Here is a 22,009-nt window from a genome sequence, read left to right as displayed (position 1 = left end):
TTTATTTTAGGGCTTTAGCTCCCTATAAATACCCTACACTATTCAAGAAAAAAAAAGGAGTTTTAGTAAAAAAATTGTCTTTGTAACATCCTCACTGTAGGCAGTTCTGTACCAGCTACTGTTCAGGTGACGAAGGTCTGTTCGGACAGCTAGAATGTATGGAATCACACTTAAACTAAAGTGAGAAGTCATAATTAAATTAAATAAAAATTAATTAAGGTTAAAGAGAAGTAAAAGAAATGGAGTGCAAACGGGTTAAATGAGTACAAGTCCCGGTGATGGGTGACCTCACTGGGAACTGACAGTGAGTTCAATGTAACTCTGAATTCAAGTAGAACCCTGTAAGACCCTGAATGAAGACCCTGTAAGACCCTGAATGAAGACTTAATTAAGGGGATTTCTATGAATTAATAAGTCAAGAAAATGAAAAGAAATAAGCACAAAGCAAATGAAGATAAAGATTTATCGGGTACTATGGAAAAGACGAATATAAACTCGGTAAGAGCAAAATTTGGTCAATTAAATTTAAAGGTTCAATATTGACAAAAAAAAATGAGAGTTATTAATTTAAATAAAGCTAAATTAATTTAATTAATTGAGATTATGAAAATTAAATATAATTATTAAAAAGTCAAAATATAATGATTATGAACTTCAAAATAATTACAAAATTGCCATTCTTTATATTTACAAAATTGCTATTGGGTATTAAATTAATATATATATATATATAATTGAAATGAAAATTGCATCTTCTTCATCTTCAAATCCCATCCACCCTTGTTCTCTCTCATCTCTCTCAAATTTCTTCCATTAAACCACCAAACCAAGCTTGAATCCCTAGGTTTCTTCCATGATTTCTTTAGGAAATCAATAGAAACCACCAAATTTAACTTGAAAAGAAGAGAGCACTGAAGAAAACCAAAAGAAATTGAGAGTGAAGAGGGAAGGAATTTCAGCCAGAAGTGGTTCCATAAGGGGAAGTGAAGTTTGATTGAATTTAAGAGTGATTGAAGGTTGTTTGAAGCTAAGGAACAAGGTTAGTGGTAACAATTCCTCTTGATTTTGAAGTTTTAAGAAATTCAGCTAGGATTTTGTATGATTAGGGATTTTCTTGTTTATGCCCTAATTGATGCAATTGAGTGTACATTATAACTCTTGGATGTGTAAATTGTTGGAATATGTTAAGGAGATACAAATTAATTGATGAAATGTTGAGTTATATGTTGAGACAGATTCTGGACAGCTTAAGTCTAGTGTGCTCAATTAGCTATAAGTTGAGCTATATAAATCCAATTGCTGTGAAACTTAAACCAAATTAAAGCTAAGACACATTGCTACAACTTTTGTGTTTTGGCCCAGACCAAAATCCTAGGGCAAATGGGTCGAATTGCTAGGACAATTGCCAAATACTGAAACTGGAATTTCCCGATATTCCAGCAAATTACCCTTTGACCTCTGTGTGATATTTAGAGCGTAACATTCAATATATAACTCCCAATGAGATGATTCAAAATGATATGGAAACCTAAGACATAGGCCTACAACTTTGGTTTAAAGACCTTGCACAAATTCTAGGTATAAGACACTGAATATTAATTGCAAAATTGACCTGAAAACCCGGAACCCTGAAATTTGCAGGGTACTGTATCCATGAGTAAGGGTTGATCAATCAGCCATAACTCACTCTAAAAAATTGAAAATTGAGGGATTCTTGAACTTGTGTAACCTTGAGACATAGGGAAACAATTAATATGAAGAACATGGAGTCAAATTATGACTGTAACCTGTTCAAAATGGCTTGACAAGCTAGTTTCAGAAACCTGCTCTGTTCTAGACTGACCTGAAACAAGAATTGGTCACTGGACTAGTTTTGATAAAATGGCCATAACTTGAGCTACAAAAATGTAAATTGAGAAATTCGAAAGCCAATTTAAAAATAAGAAATAAATCTACAACTTTCATGAAGAAAGCATGGCCAAATTGATTCTGCAACTTGGCCAAATTTATGGAGGAAGTTAAAGTACCAATTCTGAAATCTATGAAACTTTCATAAAATAACTTGAATGGTGATTTGTATTTAGCACAAATGGTTTGATAAACATATGTAACTTGTGAATATGTGATTGAGACTTATGTTCCCACTATGATTGGAATGATACATGTGATGAGATAATATGGACATTTAATAACTAAAGATGTTAAATTGCCCATATATGCCTAGACATTTGTTTATGGGTTAGATAGATTGGCATGCTAAGAAGGGATGAGTTTAGCAGTACTGCCTATGGCTTTTAAGCCCGATTACATTGCATACTTGGCAAACATTCATATGCCCAATGGTATAACGGCCCGAGGCACCAAGTGTCCAGTACTAGTTATGATTATTTCACATGTCTGATTCTTTTGGCTCTTATGCCATTATATTGCATACCAAGTAGACACTATGTGACCAATGATATAACAGCCCAAGGTACCGAGTACCCAGTACTAGTAAAACCCCCGTATGCAGTCCAACCAGTTTTGTTATAGGTTGCTTGGGCATTGAAAAGAGTTAAGAAGGTTGAATATTAAATAAATGAATAGAAAAGATCCCAAATGAAACTTGTGTTTCTAAAGATCAATAAAATGTGAAATGACTCATAATTAAATTAAAACGCATTAGTCTTATGCTACTATAACATGAAATATTTATTTTTATTTGTATAGTATATTTTCATTCTATTACTGCACCACTAAGCAGAAATAATTAGCGCGATGGTTTCTCCTCACGCAGGTCTAGATGATAAGGCCTAGTAGAGATTGACAGGGACTGTTGGACACAGATCTGTAGTAGAGTCATTGTCACCTCCGCTCTATCATATTGGTATACTACGAGGGCCTCCACATGCATGATCACATTTTTGTAATTAGATACTAAGTTTGTAAATTAACTTTTAGTTGTAAATAATTTTGTACATTTATGGAAATAGTTATGCATATCTTTTAAATGAATCAAATGAATGTTTAATAATATGGATTGTGATGGAAATGGATATGGATGAATATGAGATTATGAGTTGGAAATTGTGAATATTGATGAAATTTTAAACAGATGATTTTTTTAACGGGTCAAATATTAATAAAACAGGGGAAACTCTGGCAGTTTCTCCTCTAAAAAATAATCTGGTTTAAATAAAGATGAACTTAAAATAATGGATAATAAATAAAATAAGTTAAGACAAGGTGCTCTGGCACAGAATGTGGCATTCCTTGCTCGGCTACACTGTAGATCGGGTAAGGGGTGTTACAGTCTTCTTTAGGTAGTAATAAAAAGTGTGAAAAAAAAAAATCAAAACATCTTCTATCACCCTATTTCACCCTCCACCCAACACCACTTTCAACGCAATCCCTTGTTCTCACAAAGTAGACGCATAATCTGTTCTTCCTAAACTCTATTCCCTCACACTGTTTCCTTTGCTTACACAACCATTTATACTATCAAAATCAATTTCCTCTTACTCTGATCTTCAACGCGATTTCACACTACAAAATCAGCAAACCCAAATGACGCAGTACGCAAATCCATACCAAACCCAAAGACTTATATTTTTCATATTTCACAACCACTTCTAGTCTTAATTGGATTCTTTATTTTCCTAGATAGGTTTTATTTATATTTCCTAGTTTGTTTAGGACTCTAAAATATTACTTCTATTTAATTTAGCTCTTTAAATATATTTTCTATTTAGATTAGAATTCTTTAATTCATTCCTACTTGGATTAAGATTTAGAATTCTATAAATACCCATTGTATTTTCATTATGTATAAGTTTTCATATTTATTCAATGAAGTTTTCTTCTTTATAAAGCTATGTTTGCTTTATTTTATCCTTAGATTTTAGATTGAATCTTGTTTATTTTAAGATCTTGGATTAGATCTTCTTTAGTTTCAAGGGTTTGATCATATATCGATCCTTTTCCATGCTACACGCTATGCCAAGTGATATTAGAGCAAGGATTTCACCCTCATTATGATGGCCAATACTGGTACTAGTGGTGACAATCAATCTCATGATCAAAGGTTGCCAACTGTTTAGAAAGCAATCGAAGAACAGCGAAACAATATCGAACAAATGACAAATTTGGGACACCAATTTCAGGAGTTTCAAGAGCAATTGCATACCATGTTAAATGTTGATGGAAATAGAAATCAAGAACCTATTCAAGCCGGTGGAGTTAAATTTGGCAGAGCTGAACTTGATCTTATTCTCTTCAACCCTAGAAGAAGAGCTATGATGGAGGATGATACGAGCGACGATGAGGAGATGAACTTTGGATATGTTGCACACTAAGGACAAGGAAGAGGTGGTTAAAATTTCCAACAACACCATAGGAGGGATCATGAATTCAAGTTAAAGATGGGTATCCCTACCTTTGCGGAGATCTTGACATTGAAGGTTTTCTTCATTGGCTAATTCAAATGGACTATTTCTTTGAGTATGCTGAAATTTTGGAGGAACGAAAGGTAAAATTAATGGCCTATAAGTTAAAGGGAGGAGCTTCCATATGGTGGGATCTTTTGAAATAGACAAGGAGGCGAGAAGGGTGCAATCCAGTCACTACTTGGAGGAGGATGAAACAATTATTAACAGGTAGATTTTTACCTCCAAATTATGAATAATATTTATTTGAAACTTACCAAAATTGTTTGCAAGGAAATAGAAGTGTCAATGAAGATACCATTGAATTCTTGAGGTTGGTAGCAAGAAATCACTTGTCCGAAAGTAATAATCAACATGTATCACAATATTTGAGGCGATTAAAACCTTCAATTTATGATAAAATTTGAATTTAGATGGTGAAGAGGCAAGGAACTTAGCCTTGAAAGCTAAGATGATGTTACAGGAGAAAACTCACCAAATTTATTATCTCAGATATGATAGAGATGACCACCAAGCTAGAACTGAAAAGGAGGAAACCTCACAAGATGTTTCTTTGGGTGGTAATGTGGAGATAGCTAAGGATCCTACAAGTGTCAACAATAAAGCCAAAAATTCTAACCTTCCAAAATCCAATAATCCATATGCTAAGCCCATTCTAGTCAAATGCTATAGGTGTAATGAGATAGGGCATAGGTCTAATGAATGTCCAAAGAGGAAATCTATCAACATCATTGAAAGACATGATGATGATGATTGTGAAATCTATTGTAAACGTGATGGAGAGGATGAAAAGGAAGATTGTGAACAAGATGAATCAACATGCTTGATGAGAAGGTCAATGTTCATACAAAAGATTAAAAACAAATCATTAAAAGATTTTGTAAAATAAAGGAATCATCTTGAATTTGAATTTGACACTCTTGCAATGCCTTTTGCTATGGTGGATGATGAAGAGTTTAAAGAGAGTGTTATTGTGAAAGAAGAGCATCAAACCATAGAGGCTCCAATGAAGATTGAAATTTTCTCTAACAATTTTCATAGTGTTTTTGTAGATTTTATTTGTCTAGGTGAGTTTAAGCATGCTAAGGAAAATGTAAAATTGTTCAAATCAATTTTCTTCAAGCCAATCTTGTTGATACCATTCAAGAAAAAGATATAGTGTGATATTCCAATGGAGATTTTGATTCATCAACACTTTAAAATTCAAGACCAAATTTATCTTAAAAGGAGGAGAATGGAGTGGGAGATAGTCATTCCATTATTGTTCAGTCCAAAAATTAAAATTCATGGTCAAATTTTCTCAAAAGTGTGGGTGAATGATGCAGTGTGCAAATCCATACCAGACCCAAAGACTTGTATTTTCCATATTTCATAGCCACTTCTAGACTTAATTGGATTCTTTATTTTACTAGATAGGTTTTATTTATATTTTCTAGTTTGTTTAGGACTTTAAAATATTACTTTTATTTAATTTAGGCCTTTAAATATATTTTCTATTTAGATTATGATTCTTTAATTCATTCCTACTTAGATTAGGATTTAGAATTCTATAAATACCCATTGTATTTCCATTATGCATAATTTTTCATATTTATTCAATGAAGTTTTCTTCTTCATTAAGTTATATTTGCTTTATTTTATCCTTAGATTCTGGATTAAATCTTGTTTATTTTAAGATCTTGGATTAGATCTTCTTTAGTTTCAAGGGTTTGATCGAATGTTGATCATTTTCCGTGCTATATGCTGCGTCACAAAATAGTTCCACACGTCTTTTTTTTTCCCTCTCTTTACTGAAATTAACAAAACCATTTTAGTTGATTTTTTCATTTATCTTATAGACCCTACACACCATTCATCTCTAGACCTCTTTTTGTCCATCATCAAACTCGATTCCCTTCTCAGTTCTCTTCTCCTTCACTAGAGCCATTCCACACTACATGCTCATTCCTTCAAAGACCAGTGGACCCGTTTAATAAGCAGACGCACTTCTACCATGAGCCAGTGCATTTTTTCATTCATCTGAACACCATAACTCATCATTGTTTCAATGCTATTGTTCATTATCCTTCAATGTCCCTGTTTTGCATTCGTTGAGGCCCCTCCTTAATGTTATATACCTCTCTCTGATTGCTCTCAATTTTGTTGTGGGTAGGATGTGATTTTTCTGATCCTTTATTATTTTCTTAGTGTTTTTATGAATACTAAGTTCTTGGTCTTTCTTATTGATTTGTGTTTTCAAAAACAACATTTTGCTCAAATTTTTATTGATTATTAGTTGTTGGCTGTGCATCTGGTGTTTGTGAAAGTTGATTGATGTTGTATCTTGTGAAAAGAGGAGTTTTCAATTTCAACTTGGCACCTTTTACCCCTGAATAGATTTTTTCATTACCTTGTCTAGTTTTTAATTACTCTAAAGGATTAATTCCCCTTCTGTGTTGATAAGTCTTGGTTCTAAACAATTTGATAGCTTGTGCTATATATGGTTTATGATGAGCTATATAGATGTTACCCTTTTTTTTTTTTTAGATTATATTCTATTCTTATGAGTATTTGTCTTCTGTTTGCCTAAAAGTCTCTCTGCTGGGATTAGTTTCATAGTAGAAACTTTCAAAGTTAGATCTTATGGTTGCTGTATCTATGAGCAATTTGGGACAGATTTGGGATGGATAAAAGCCTTGAGTTTATTGGTTCTAGGGAAGGGGGTATGCCTTTATAGAGCAAAAAAAAAAAAAAAAAGAATGTGTTGGTCGAGATAGTAGAGAAGCATAAATAGAAAGATAGGGATAGGTTGGGCATCTTGTGTATATTGTTTTGGTTACTCTATTCATTATCAAAAATTTAGTGCCAGTCAAAGCTTAATATTTATTTTACTTTTAAGGTGTGTTTTGTTAATTCATTATGGATACTAAGATTTTGGAAACTTGCTTGTTTATTCATTGTTGTTATTTCATTTCATTTAGTCTTATTATGGCAAATTGTTGGTAGAATAAATAGAATTTATCTATTAAGAATAATAATAAAATCAAATTAGGATGGGATGCTTTAAAACTTGCTTGGTTTAGACAATTTCTTAAAGAAATGGTTCAACATATTTTGTTTGAGTGGAATGTGACTCCATTTGTTATTGAAAATCAGTGCCATGGTTGTAATGCAACAATGTATTGATTATCGTTGAAAAATGAGTGTTGTGTTTTTACTATATAAGGATGTATTACTTGTTACTGAAAAGTGATAAGTGCATAATTTATTAATTTTACTCCCATCACATTTAATGTTTTTAGTGTGTTTTATGTTTAATTCAGTTGGTTAAAATATATTTATCATTTAGGCATATTTTTAGATAGTTGTGGAATACTTGTGTTAAATGGAGAAATTTTCAGCATTTGACCTTTGATGTATTTTTCAGGTGTTTCTAAAGTTGTGGGTCTCCAAATTGAGTGTTGTTTAATCCATTGAAAAGCTAAAATAGAGCACTTCAAATGATAAAGAGGGACCAAAGCCCAAATCAGTCTCCAAGGTTGACAAAATGAGCTATGGATCTATTGCAAAAGCCCAGACTTGATGTGTCACGACCAGTTTCAGTCTTTATTTTGTATCTGGAGTTTTAGACATCCAAATGAACTAAGCCCAAGCCCAATTAAATCTTAAGAGCCACCTCTACAACTTCTATGAAGGGCTGGACGCGAGATGAGGCCATTTTAATTGTGAAAAACGGCAATGAAGTCGTCACTATGGGCTAGACCGTCTGTCTGAACCAATCCCGCTTTTTGGGCCATAACTTGGGCTGTAGACCTCAGATTTGGGCGAATCAGTAACCGTTGGAAAGCTAAGAAATAGGGCTACAACTTTCCTGAAGAGGGTAGAGGTAGATTCAGAAAGGAAGTTGCTGAAAATCAGCCTTGATTTTAGAGACATGCATGCAAGCTGAAAATCTGTCTTTTGAAACTTTTCCTAATTTGGTTCCTATCCTTGACTATAAATACGTCTTTGGGGAGCAGCTAAGAGCATCCAATTCAAACCTTCATTCTCCATTGAGACCTTCATTCTCCATTCTCTTTTTAGATTTCTTCTTTATTTTTCCTTTATTTTTCTGTAAGCCATGAATATGAGTGGCTAAGTTTTTAATTCAGTTCAAGGGATTCAAGTTCTTATGTGTGATTTGTGAGACTAGGTTCTTAATTTAATTTATGTCTTTTTGAATGTCTATTGTTTTCTTATTTAACTGTTTTTGATCTATTGAATGATTTGCTAAAAAGGCCTATTAGTTAATTGTTTGATTTGATCAATTACTAGTTCATCTTCATAATCCGTAATTGTTGTATAAGATTGAACATGAGGAGCAATTAGGTTTTATTGATTATGATCCAAGTTTTTGATAATAACCTAAGGAAACAATAAGGTGGATTAAATGATTTATTCTTCATAAATTGTTGTTCAACTTAACTATTTCCTTTTCTTAAAGCAGTTATTAATTTGATGAGGATTGCTTAATACCAACTTAGTTAATAATTAGAGTCAATAAGAGTGCTAGGCTCGAATTGATGAGTATAGGGAAGTTAGGGGTTTACCTCGCTATTTGGTAAATCTCCGTTAAGTATTCAATAAGATATAATTGTATTTCTTTTATCTATGATCGAATCAATGCATTGGAATGAGAATTACCTTGGACTGAAGTTTGTTTAATTGGAGAGTTTCTTATTTTTAGATCTTAATTTTGGATTGTTGATTTCTTCTTTGGATTGCGAATTAACACCCTCCAACCTTTGTTTCTTTTTCCATTACACAAGTGCACAAAATTTAATAATTCAGTCTCTAAGGTTCGACCTGGATTTACCACTTACTGCAAAAAATATTTCATAATTGGTGATTTCAGTTAATTTAATTTCTAGTGGATTCGACAACCATTAAGAATTTTAGCGCCGTTGCCGGGGACTGAAATTCATTGGATTTCATGTTTTTAGTATTAGGGTATTTTGTTATTAATTTTGTTTGTTGTTTTCAAGTTTTTGGAAAAAATTACGGTGTTACTATTCATCAAGAAATTTGGTTGAATTTGGAGGGCAGCCCTTACCTATTTTGAAGGAAACGACGTTCTGATCAAGACCAATCAATCCATAGGATTCTCTGGCCCCACCCTCTTGAGGCCAAATTCGATTGTTTTCTAGGATTTTGAGGCATTTTTCTGTTTTTACTTTGATTTCTCTTTGTTTATGACAAGAACTTCTCAATCTGGTGAGTTGATCTTTGATCCAGAAGTAGAAAAAACAGCTAAATGGTTGAGAAAATTGGCTAAGCAAGCCAGGCAGATTTCGAGTACATCTGAAGGAGTCCAATCTCCAAAGGATCTAAGTTCGGATTCGGATTCAGAGTCAAGTTCTGAAAACGAGACCAAGGCTGCTGCTAGGACTTTGAAAGAGTTGGCTGCTCCTGATCTAAACCAATAGCCTTTGTGTATTTAATACTCTGCTTTAAATATTGCTTTTGAGTTAAAAGCTAGACTAATCTATTTGTTGCCTAAATTTCATGGTCTTGCAGGTGAGGATCCACATAAGCATCTAAAGGAATTTCATGTTATGTGTTCCAGCATGAAACCTCAAGGAGTTTCAAAGGATCAGATCAAGCTTCGAGCTTTCCCTTTCTCACTAGAGGGCACAACTAAGGATTGGTTGTATTACCTTCCTTCTGGATCTGTCAACTCATGGAATAGGATGAAACAGATATTTCTGGAGAAGTATTTTCCTGCTTCCTGTGCTGCCAACATAAGAAAAGAAATTTGTGGCATCCGGCAGTACAATAGAGAGATTTTGTATGAGTATTGGGAGAGATTTAAGAAGCTGTGTGCAAGTTGTCCCCATCATCAAATAAGTGAACAGCTATTGATTAAGTATTTTTATGAGGGACTTCTACCAATGGACCACAGTATGATAAATGTAACACCCCTATTTGCATAGCCTGATATATTTTACTATTCCGGTGACCGGTATCGGTCCAGACAATTAAGGGAATTAGAACCTCATCTAAGACACCTAGACAAGCCCTGTCGACACCATATTTTGGCCGATCCCCCGAAGTCAAGGGACTTTGGAATCGAGCACTGCCTGATATTCTTTGGTTGCAGATGACTCGATCAAAAAATAAACCGATCCCCCATCTAGTCGATTCATTTCTGACCTCTCGTCAAAGAGATCAAACCAATATCAAGTCTCTATGCCATCCAATCTCATTTTTTATCTCTTGTCAAAAGGAGGTTGAACCAACACCAAGTCTCCATGTCATTCAATTCATTACCGATCTCTCTTCAAAGAGATCAAACTAATATCAAGTCTCCATGCCATTTCCGATCTCTCGTCAAAGGAAATCAAACCAATATCAAGTCTCCACGCCATTCAATCATATTTTCGATCTCTCCCTTATAAATATTATGGAAAATCGCTTAATAAAGTTGAGGTTTTAGTCCGACTTAATGGTGTTTCCAATCTTAAGTGTTCAAATCAAGTTTCTAATTTTAATGATCTAAAGTCCTATCCGGTGTTTGGTCTCAGCTCATGCCGATCTCATGGTTACAATGTTCTTCTGACCTCTTATACTTAGATTAATAATCGCTGTTAAGTTTGATGTCCCAATACGTTCAAGCAATCAAGCATTCATGCAATTTGAATACTTTTCGAGCTCATCAAGAAATTGAACAAAAGGGATTTCATTTCATATCAAAATAAAATACAAGTCATTCGGCTAGAGGATCACCCCCAGCCTGTTCTACATTTCGCTCAGTCTCTCTCTCTCCTTTTGTTTCCTCCTCGCTCTCCTCTTCGTCTTGAGGAGCCAGATCCACCATCCACGAGAAGTCTTCTCCGGGGTAACGCCTCTTAAGCTCAGCTAGAAGATCGCTGTGGGCATTCACATAGGCACCAGCTTCCCTCGTTATAGCCTCTTCTTCTTTCGCTCTGATCTCTTCGGTAAGGCGAGCAACGTCAGCAGTTCAGAGCTCCCAAGCTTCCTCAAGTTCACGAGCCTGATCGGCTAACTTATCCTCATAGGATTTCATCCGACCTTCGATTTCAGCAATGTAGTCATAGGCAGATGAAAGTTGGGCTTGGGCAGAAGCTGCGTCCTGGACCGCTTTTAGAATTTCTTGCCTCAGAAGATGAGCCTTTTCCCTGATTATATGCTGGTTCACCAGGCTCTCGACACTCAAACTCATCTTCTGGGCCAGGAGATCGTTAATACTACTCGGGATCAGCCTGTTCTGATCCTCCTGGAGACAGATGGAAGCTCCCAGAACCTTAGCCAAGCCTGAGTTCTCCCGAATTGATCGGTTCCTCTCTAAGGAATGAATAAGGACCTGGGCGCCTCGAGACAGGGGCCTCACAGTAGGTTGACAAGGCCTGCCTTCCGCACTAGAAGGAGCAGGTGGAGGTGGTGGCTCCTCTTGTCGAGGGGGGGAAGGAGCCACTTCTACTTCTGAGACTGGTTGCCTCGAAGGTCGAAATGAGTCTCCCAGCACTTCTCTTGAATCCCGCCCTGGCGTCTGTGATGCCGCGGCAATCTTCATTTCTTGTACCTTCCGGGAGACTTCTCTTTTTCGTTTCTGGCTCTCCTTTACGCCTTCGCCCCCAGCCATTTCTACACAGAAAAATAGTTAGTGAGATTACCTAAGACAGGAGACTAAAGATTTAGGTTATACCGGTCCCAGGTCCGAGGTTAGAGAGCTGAAGCTCGTATTCTTCGCCAGTAACTAGCCGCATCATCCAATGCTGCAGTTCAGCCATCACTACGTCTAAGCAAGAGAATTTTTGAGTTGATGCCTGAGACATTAACTCTTTCACCACGGCGTCTTCGTCCTTGTTTAATGTGATCCTTTTTGGGATCGGAGCGACCAGGTGTTGCCAACTCCGGGGGATCCCCTCAAAACTGTTCCGAATCTTGCTCCTCAAATTAAAGAACCGGTTCTTCCAATTCTTCAATGAAGAAGGAAGATCGGTAAAGAGAGAGTAATGGGGCTTAGCTTGAAAGAACCAGAACTCATCATCCTTCCTTCGGGCTAGCCTATGCAGCTCGGCAAAGACTTTGGCTATGGGTTCCAGTCCCTTAGCTCGGCAGAGGCCCCGGAAGGCTATTAGAGTCTGCCAGGAGTTCGGATGCACTTGGGCTACCGAGACATGGTGGAATTTTAGGATGGCTTTGTAAAATTCGTCCAAGGGAAAGAGGAGCCTGGCCTTCAGTTGCTCTTCATACACCATGATGAGATCGCACTCATCAAAGAAATGGTCGGCCCGGTGATCGCCATGGCATTTGATCAGTTCGAAGGAGTCGATCCGCAGATTGTACTCCTGGCTTATAGATTGGAGATCGGTGTCCCTCAAGACTAAAGGTAGCTCATCAATTGGCAAGTTGTCTCTTCTCAAAAATGCCCCTCGCCTCGGTCTGGCACCTAAACTAGTTACCGGGATGAGGGCTCTGCTAGCTTGACCACCCGATCTAATCACGTCACCCTTTTCTGAAGTCCACGAAACGTGGACAGAAGATGGACTCACAGCTCTCTGACCCTCGACGCCGCTCATTTTCAAGGAAACCAAAGAAGTTTTAACCAAGGAAAGATCAAAACCCTTACCGGAATGTGATCGGAGTCGGAAAAACTTGAAGAAACGAAAGAATTTTGGAATCGCTCGCAAAGTGCTGAAAATGACATAAGAGAGCAACTGACTGACCCTTCCCCTATTTATACCCGTCTGAGCATTCAATGCTCACAGTGTCCCAAGCGACGCATCGATTAGCGAAATCCGCCCACTTTTCTGAGACGTCACAGGAAGATTCCAGAAACACCATAAATAAAATACAAAGAGGTCGACAGGTTAAGATCGTCGAATTAAGGCGGATGTTCAGAGTTACAGGTCGACTAAGGATGATTTAGTTAGGAACCAGATCGGATATGCATTTCAGAGATCGGAAAATAACCAATGCAATAATTAAATGATAACCGTCAAATAAAATTTCATTTCATTTCCAAAAGGTCAGATTACATAATTTGGGCTAGCTAAAAATATCGGATTACATCATTAAGAACCTTTAAAAGTCAGATTACATCATTTGGGCAATCTCTAAAGATCGGCACTATATCCTACCTAGTAAGGGCCTATGTCGAAGCCTAGCCTTGTGGCTAAATCAAAAGATGTGTTTGATCAGAAAGCCAGCCATAAGCATCGGATATATGTACAGCTCAGATGGAGTGACTATGACTCTCATGATGATGGGAGGAGTCCTCGTCGATGTCATCGACCAGAACCAAGCTGCAGTCGAGATGCCCGATGTGGTGAGGAGCCAAATGAACTTCAAAAGGCGGTCACCGATATTTAGAGGGAAATTAGCAGTCCTCTCGCCTGAAATTAGTTCACCAATTATGTCGGTAGAATGATTCGAGATCGGCACGATCGACATTTTCGATCTTGATCGGTAAATTAGTTCAGTTCTCTCACTGTCATCAGAGGTGGTTATCATGATTCTCTGATCACCGGGATCGTAAATTTTCAGTCAAGGAGCAAAAAGAACAGTCGGAAAAAGATCTAAAGTGGTTATCATGGCCGGAATTGTTACCGGAGAAACTAGAATAGGAGAAGTGAGAAGTGGAAAGAGGAGAAATGAAATGTGGAAGAGATTCCTCAGCTGAGGCATATATATAGGGGGTCTGAGCATTTATTACTAGCGGAAATCGAAGCGGATGCATCGATAACCGAAGGATTAAATGCTTTGACTGAGGTAGCTCGGATAGAGGGGAAGGTTCTAGAATGGGAGAGATCGGGAGAGGGGCCCGATATGAGAGATCGGAAAGGGTCATAATAGAGAGATCGGAAAGCACGAAAAGGATGAGATAACTTCCAATAAATCTCTACATAATCAGAGCCGAGGTAGTTAAAGCGTTGCAGGTGTGATTAAATCTTCACCGCACGCTTCATTTGTAGAATCGACCACATTGCTGACAGACGCCAAAAACAGTTATGACAGTCCTGTACATCGCAATCCTCACCGTTGATCACACTTGCAAGGACAAACTCGAAGCCCTTAGATAAAAAACAGACGATAGGTCCGGCGCCTTTTATTCCCAGCCCTCGGATCCGTCTTGTAAGGAAGGATCCTGAACCGTTGGATTAGGAAGGAAAAGGACGGATATTCTGGATGAGATCCCAGCCATCCATTTTCATTCTCTTTAATTCTCAGACATCGGATTATGTCCTTTTAAATCCAAACCTTCCGTCTCCCCAAGGGGAGATCCTGACCCTTCATCAGTAGCACCCGTTCCCTATAAATACCTACATGCAATACTCTAGAGGGGACGGAAAAAAAAAAAGGTGGTGGTGATTATAGTGGAAAGGCTCTGAAATTTAATTCAGTCTTGCTGCTTTGCCATTCTAAGCTTGCATGAAAATTGAGAAACTTCAGAAACTAGTTTTCTCGAGTATCTCCAGTGATAGAGAGTTTTCGAACCCTGAAATCCTTCATTTTCAGTTTGTTCATTACTCTACTACACCGTTTCCATTCAGTCTCGTCTCATCACCCCAACATCCGCACATTATTCTTCAGCTTGATCTCATTCTGACCCTGTTTTCGTCACTTCGGTTCAACTGCATTTTAACTTAGTTTTTGGCAACCTCAAGTAAGAATTGATCCTTGTATCGCCAGCTTTAAGCTTTACAATACTTGTGATCCCCGAAGTCAGTTTGATAACCTCGACCTCACACAAGTAAGTACTTAGACTATCACCTTTCTAAATGCCCTTGTTTTACTTTCTCTGTTTTTATCCTCAAAATTCTCATTAAGTTCAGTTACACTAAAAATCTTCATGCGGACCCTTCAGGCCGATAACTACTTCTCTTAAGTTTACTTTTTCTATTCTCCAGTTCACGTTATGTATTTGTTCTTAGTTTTTATTTCCTTCAAGTAACTTCTAGGTAATTTAGCATAGTGTTAGTAGCAATATCCTAACGTGACAGTGTCTCTTAAAACAAGTAAAATAATCAAAGAATGAATAGAGAATCAGGAGAAAAGTCACGAGGATGGGTTACTAAGCGAATCTAGGAAATAACGTAATAAAGCAGGGATCGAGATAGGACCCCAGACTAGTAACCGAAAGAGATCAGATGTAGCCAGCCAAAGAATTCGGACAAGAGAGTCATATACGAGCTCGAAGAGAGGCTCGGTTTTAAACCGAATGCTTTAAGAGGTCGGGGGGAGAGTTCTTACCTGCTCCCCATTCAAACAAAACTCGGAGATCGGAGAAAAGTTCTTATCCGATATCCCTCTTTAAAATCTTAAACCAAATGCTTTGAGAGGTCGGGGGAGAGTTCTTACCTGATCCTCGTTCAAATAAAAAGCGGAGATCGGAGTAGAGTTCTTATCCGAGATCCTTCACCAAATTTTAAACCAAACACCCTAAGAGATCAGGGGAGAGTTCTTACCTGATTCTCACCTAAATTAAAACAGGGAGATCGGAGGAGAGTTTTTATCCGAAATTTCCCACTCAAAACTCTTAATAAAGTATATCTAGAGATCAGGAGAAGTTCCCCGCCCAAGCTCTCTTAACAAAGTTCAAACTAAATAACATGACCCTAATACACAAGACAACCTCACTCAAACACTTATTCACTAAAGGGCCACCTCACGAACTTGTGTTCCTGGGCAACCCAAAATAAGTGAAATATCAAATACTCCTTTATTTTGCACAAAGGATTAACATCATCACTATCCTTTTCCCCCTTAATTACCCTTTTAATTTATAAAAGAGCATAACATTAAATTTGTTCACCCCTCATTAAGGGACGAGGCGGGGTGCCTAACACCTTCCCCGCCCGTATATGGACCCCGAACCTAGAATCTCTGTTTTCGAAGTGGTTTCTTTCTAATTTATTTTCACAAATGGTTTTCTTTAATTTCCCTCAAAATTAAAGTGGCGACTCCTCACTCTTTCCCACTTCAGTGAAGAGCTTTCGTCCAGGTGACCACAAATTACCTTGCGACAGCTTGGTGACTCCGCTGGGGATTTTTTTTAACTCATCATTTAGAGGTCCAAGAATAGATCTAGTTTTATGCTCGTATAAATTGAAATCGTAATTAGGGGGTTTTTATTCGCAAAATTTGAAAGTCTTGATATATCAATTTGTTATTATTCTAACCATTTTTGCTTGTCTTATTCACACAGCAACTTTTGTCAGAACAAAAATATGCAAAAAAACTCCCCCACGAAGGAAAGAGGTAAATATGTCCCTTCACACACTGAATACTTACACAATGTCCTCATACACTTCAGCCCTATACCCGGGCTTTCTTACCCTCTAGGAAAGTAGGAGGGAGTCATGTAGCGGTACCCGTGGGTTTTACCCCGTTAGTATCCATGAAGGCTTCTGCTCAGATTGAAACTCGTTCCATTTACTGTGATACCCGTGGAATTCTCCCGTTAGTATCATGGTGACGGAATGGGGCTCTACTGTTTACAGTAGGGGCAATCTGGGAACCTGTGGCTTTTAGAAAATTAGACCTTGAGCTAAACTATTACAATAGCTGGAAGCCGTAGCAAGCTACCTCATAAGATAGAACTATCCAATTAGGTAGCACTTACCCAGTATTAGGATTCTCCCTATTTTAGGACAAAAGGGACATGCTTACTCTTACCCTACTCTGTTTTTATTTTCTTGTGTTCTTTTTTTTTTCCTTTAAGGGAAATTTTGGATCATACCGTTAGGAGGATCTACACATTTTCCTACTTTGATAAATGTGTAGATAGCACCCTGCCAACAGTGTAATTCAAAATTACCTGAATTTGTCCTGCTAATAAGTTTTCTCCACAGGCATCACAGAATTAGGATCTGTAAAAGAATAAACATCAATTTTAACATGGCATCCTCAAGTTAGTCGGCGGAAGAAGTTCCTAGACCAGAACAGAATGCTAAACCGTGGTCCAGACCACCTCATAGTTCAGCACCCCCGCAAAGTGATATCGCCAAGTCAGATGCTAGCCTGTTACCTCCATTAGACCCAAGCAAAGTCGAAGTCAAAATGACCGGTCTCAAGGGTTTATCCAATAGTTGGAGGTTGCTTCCCAATCACGTCAAGGCACAATTCGAGGAAAAATATGGAAGGATTGCGACCTTGATATGGGTCAAGGTCCAAGTTTCGGCATTAAAGGCCATGCTATCGGTTTGGAATCCCAAGTATGGGGTGTTCTCCTTCAATGACATCGATACGACCCCGACTATGGAAGAGTATCAAGCGCTGCTAGGAATTCCTTATGTTGCACAGAATCGGATTTACCTACACCTCGAGCATAGGCAGACTTGGAAACGGTTCGCACATATGTTGGGGATTCCCCTGAAAGAAGTGAAGGCAAGAGAAACTACTAAAGGGAACACACACGGGTGGTATTGGACCTATCTCAAAAAGCAGTTGGACCTGTACATCCGAGATGAACAATGGGAGCAAGCTTCATTAGCACTAGCTTTGGGGATCTATGGCCTGATCTTATTCGCTGGGCCTTTGGGAATTATAACCTGCAGTGTCACGGAGATATTCTGAGTAGTAGAGAAGCAGAAGGTCAACCCAATACCAACAATCGTTGCAGAGACTCTGTTGACTCTTACCTACTGTAGACAACAAGGCAGGGGATCCATTAAGTGCTGTTCTCAACTGTTGCACCTCTGGATCGTCAGTCACATGTGCCCTATAGAAATAAAGGGGTTAACTTAGTACCCAGACCAGCCTTTTATTGAGAAAATGACCAGATTAATAATTAGCCCAAAGGACGAGCTGCAGTGGCAAGAGCGGATTCTGAGCTTCAATAGCCACGACTACTGTTGGAAGAAATTGTGGACGTCAGGTCAACTTATTTTGTTCAGCACAGGGGGTAATTGTTCAGTATCTCTAATCGGAGTAACCGGACACACGAGTTACATCCCAGCATTGGTAATGAGGCAGTTTGGCTGAACCCAGTCCGCATTCAGTATCGAAGAATACCATCAAGGTCACTTCTATCATGAGCTCGGTAGTGAGGAAAAATTGAAAATAGCCCTCAAATCCTAGGAAAGCATCACTATGATGGAGAGATCGCCTAAAGGTCCAAGCGCCACAGGAGATTATCTTAAATGGAGAGCTAGCAGGGATCAAGGACACCTAACTGCCGATCCAACCGAACTCGAAGGTAGCATCCCCCATCGAAACATCCTTTCAGAAGAAGCTAGTGCTCGTTTGGCCGACTCTCTATAAAAAGCAGATACCGAGAATCGGCAATTACAAAAATGAATAAGACAGTTAGAGGACCAACAGTGGATCCTCAAAAGAAAGGTAAGAAGGCTCAGGGAAGAGACAATGACCGGAAAGACAGAGTTTGAGGAACAAGAAACACGATGGGAAAGGGAAAAGATCTCCCTCCAAGCTGCAATAAAAGAGGCAGAAGTCCGAAATAGCAAGCTCCAATAGAAAATGGAATACCAAGAGATACTCATGGAAGAGTACAAACAAGAGGGGAAAAAGACGAAGCTTGAACTAAAAGAGCAAGCACAGCTTATCAATGATATTCTGAAAGAATGTGCTAAAGAAAGAAAGGAAAAAGAAAGAAAAGCTACTCTCTACCAAGAGCGAAGGGAAAAGGTTAACCAGCTAGAGAGAATGATAGCTCAGGGGAAACAAGAGCTCTTGCCCGAATCCGAGTATGCCCTGAAGATATTCGACCCCGCCAGACAAGAAGAGAGGCTTTATGAGTATCTCAAAAAATGTCATTACATTATAAAGAGTCTTCCTGAGCCTAGGCCAATGTAAAGAGCGCTATGTATGAAATATTCGATTAATGAAATAGCTTTGGGCCATTGTTTAGCAAAATTGTGAATGAATAGTATGACTCCCGTAGGAACTATCCTCGTTAAGGTTATGCGAAAAGTTGAATGTGCCATATGGACAAGTATCATAGACACGCATTCAATCCAGTCATTCACCATCAGACTATCGAGTGATGCCATGATAAAATGGATGCAATTATTCTTCTGCAGATCTCATTTCTGGCTTTCAGATGCCACCGTATCCTTTGTCCGAAACAGGACCTTTAAATTTTCATGAAATTCGAAATTCATTTAAAGACTTCTTTTTTTTTTTTTTTTACCTTCTCACACAGGAAATCAACATTGCTTCAAGCAAAGCAAGCCTGACCAAACAAGCAGTTCAACCAAGACGAGTGTACTTAACAAGATCACGAATGAAGAAACTAATGAAAGATCAGGAACAAGTCCAGAACCTACAGGGACAAGTTTCCGAATTGAAAGACCAAGTCTCAGAGCTCATGAGATTAATGAGGGAGATGTCCCAAAATAAGCCTGCATCAGAGCCCAACTTGCCACTACCTCCCCCACCTTCTACAACAGTTGATTCTCACCAAGCTTCAACCTCTTTTACTTTCCAACCTATTCCAGATCCTATAATTACAGTCAATCTGACTCCCCTGAATAATGACCTACCCTTCCCTTACTACCCGACTGTCCCAAATGCTGAGACACACCCTTCAATCCCAATCCCTCCGGTTCATCCTGCCCCTTATTTCCCAACTGGGGGAATAGCTCATGCAATAGGAGGAGAAAGTAAAGTAAGAGAAAATGAGAAGTTATCTGCTCTAGAAGAGAGATTAAGAGCAATAGAGGGACTAAATATGTACGGTTCAGTAGATGTGTCATCACTGAGACTGGTACTAGATGTGGTAGTACCACCTAAGTTCAAGTCCCGGACTTTGACAAATACACAAGGAACTCAGACCCTCGCATTCATCTGGCTACTTACATTGCCAAGATGTCTGCCCTGACAGAAGATGATAGACTCCTGGTCCACTTCTTCCATGAGAGTCTCTCTGGGGCAACACTGAGATGGTGCATTCAGTTAGACAGGAGCAAGCTGCGCTCTTGGAAAGATTTGGCCGACGCCTTTTTAAAGTAGTATAAATTCAACTGTGACGTCGCCCCCACAAGGAGAGACCTCCAAAATCTGGTGCGGAGAGATAGGGAAAGTTTCAAGGAGTATGCCCAGAGGTGGAGAGAAAAGGCAGCGGAGGTGTATCCTCCGGTTACTGATAATGAACTCTGCTCCTTGTTCATTGAGACGTTGAAGGCTCCGTATTTCAATCTGATGATTGGAAACACCTCCAACAGCTTCTCAAACATCATTCAAGCTGGTGAGAGGATTGAAGCTAACCTCAGGTTAGGACGTTTGCAGGAGTTGACTGAGAATCCTGTAAAGAAGACTGACAGTTTTGGCAAAAAGAAAGAAGGTGATGTGCACTCCATCACTCAACAGAACACCCAATCTTCATTCCCTCATAATAATTTCCGGCCATATCCTCCTTCTCATGTCCCGATAATTGCAAACATTCCACCCCCTTTCCCAAATTATCCTCATCCACGCCCACAGTATCCACTACTAACAACTTACCAACCCAGACCACCTCCTCAACCTATTCAACCAAGACCACCCCAAAATAATTCTAGACCGCAGAGACATCCTGATCCACCTCTTCCCCTTCCACTCGGCGAAATATATCGATACCTCGTCGGTATAAATCAAATAGTGCCAATTCCCCTGGACCCAATCCAGCCACCATACCCAATGTGGTATGATGCCAGTGCCTGATGTGAGTACCATGGAGGGGAACTCGAACACTCAACTGACAACTGTGGGGCACTCAGGGGAAGAGTGCAGGCCCTGAGTAGAAATGGGTGGTTGAAGATTGAAGGGAATGGATCTCTCCCCAACGTCACTTCAAACCCTCTGCCCAATCATGGTACAGGCAGTGGTGTGAAAATGGTAGAATTTGGGGATGAAAAGTCAACTGCAAAAATAGATCGATTGATTCCTCACTTTGAGGAAATCTTTGTTATGGTAGAAAGGGAGGGCTACCTTTTTGCCCAAGCATCAGGAGCAGAAAGGGGCATGGGATGTCCCTACCATGGAGGGGCAGCTGACCACGAGCTGTGAGACTGTGAGGGATTCAGGCAAGAGGTTCAGAACTTGCTATCCCTTAAAATTTTGAGGTGCCAAACGAAGTCGAAAGTGGAAGGCGAATAAATGCAGCCAGATTCAACCAGAATGTCTCCACCTCCAATCCCAAATTAACCTTCTCTGCCACCAATCAACCAACTCCACCACCACTGGTAACAGTCATATGAACCCCACCTCAGCTCCCAGTCATAAACACTCATGCTGTGCCTTGGAACTACAATTTCCAAGTCTTCACTCAAGAAGCATCTAGCAGTACGTCAGCTCCTAACCTTACCTATACTCCACCCCTGACACCTCCTAAACCGTGCCTCACTCCCCATGAGCACTTCAAAATGACTTACACCGGACCCTCCGGTAATGCTACTCCCCAATCAAACACGAACCCATCACTACCAGCAACTCTTCCCCACCTGAGCAAGAGGTAGAATTTATAACCCGAAGTGGGAGATGTTACGGGGATAACGAGAAGGAAAAGAAGAGAGGGAAAGTAAAAATGGGAGAGCCGCGAGAGAACACGGAAGAGGAGGTTGAGAGAGTTGAGAAAGGAGAACCTACTGGGTCGAGTGGGG

At 38.9% G+C, this 22,009-nt stretch overlaps 1 non-coding gene across 1 annotated transcript; it reads right to left on the bottom strand.

The window, feature by feature from the left end:
• Positions 1-10,180: 10,180 nt before the first annotated feature.
• Positions 10,181-10,287, bottom strand: LOC131170048 (small nucleolar RNA R71). Its single transcript, XR_009140990.1, has one exon. It is a non-coding gene; the product is annotated as a small nucleolar RNA R71 (small nucleolar RNA).
• Between the last annotated feature and the right edge of the window lie 11,722 nt (positions 10,288-22,009).

The sequence above is a fragment of the Hevea brasiliensis genome, chromosome 10 (genome assembly GCF_030052815.1).
Source record: "Hevea brasiliensis isolate MT/VB/25A 57/8 chromosome 10, ASM3005281v1, whole genome shotgun sequence".
NCBI lineage: Eukaryota > Viridiplantae > Streptophyta > Magnoliopsida > Malpighiales > Euphorbiaceae > Hevea > Hevea brasiliensis.
The sequence above is the reverse complement of the archived record's forward strand: the minus strand, read 5'-3'. Positions and strand labels throughout refer to the sequence as shown.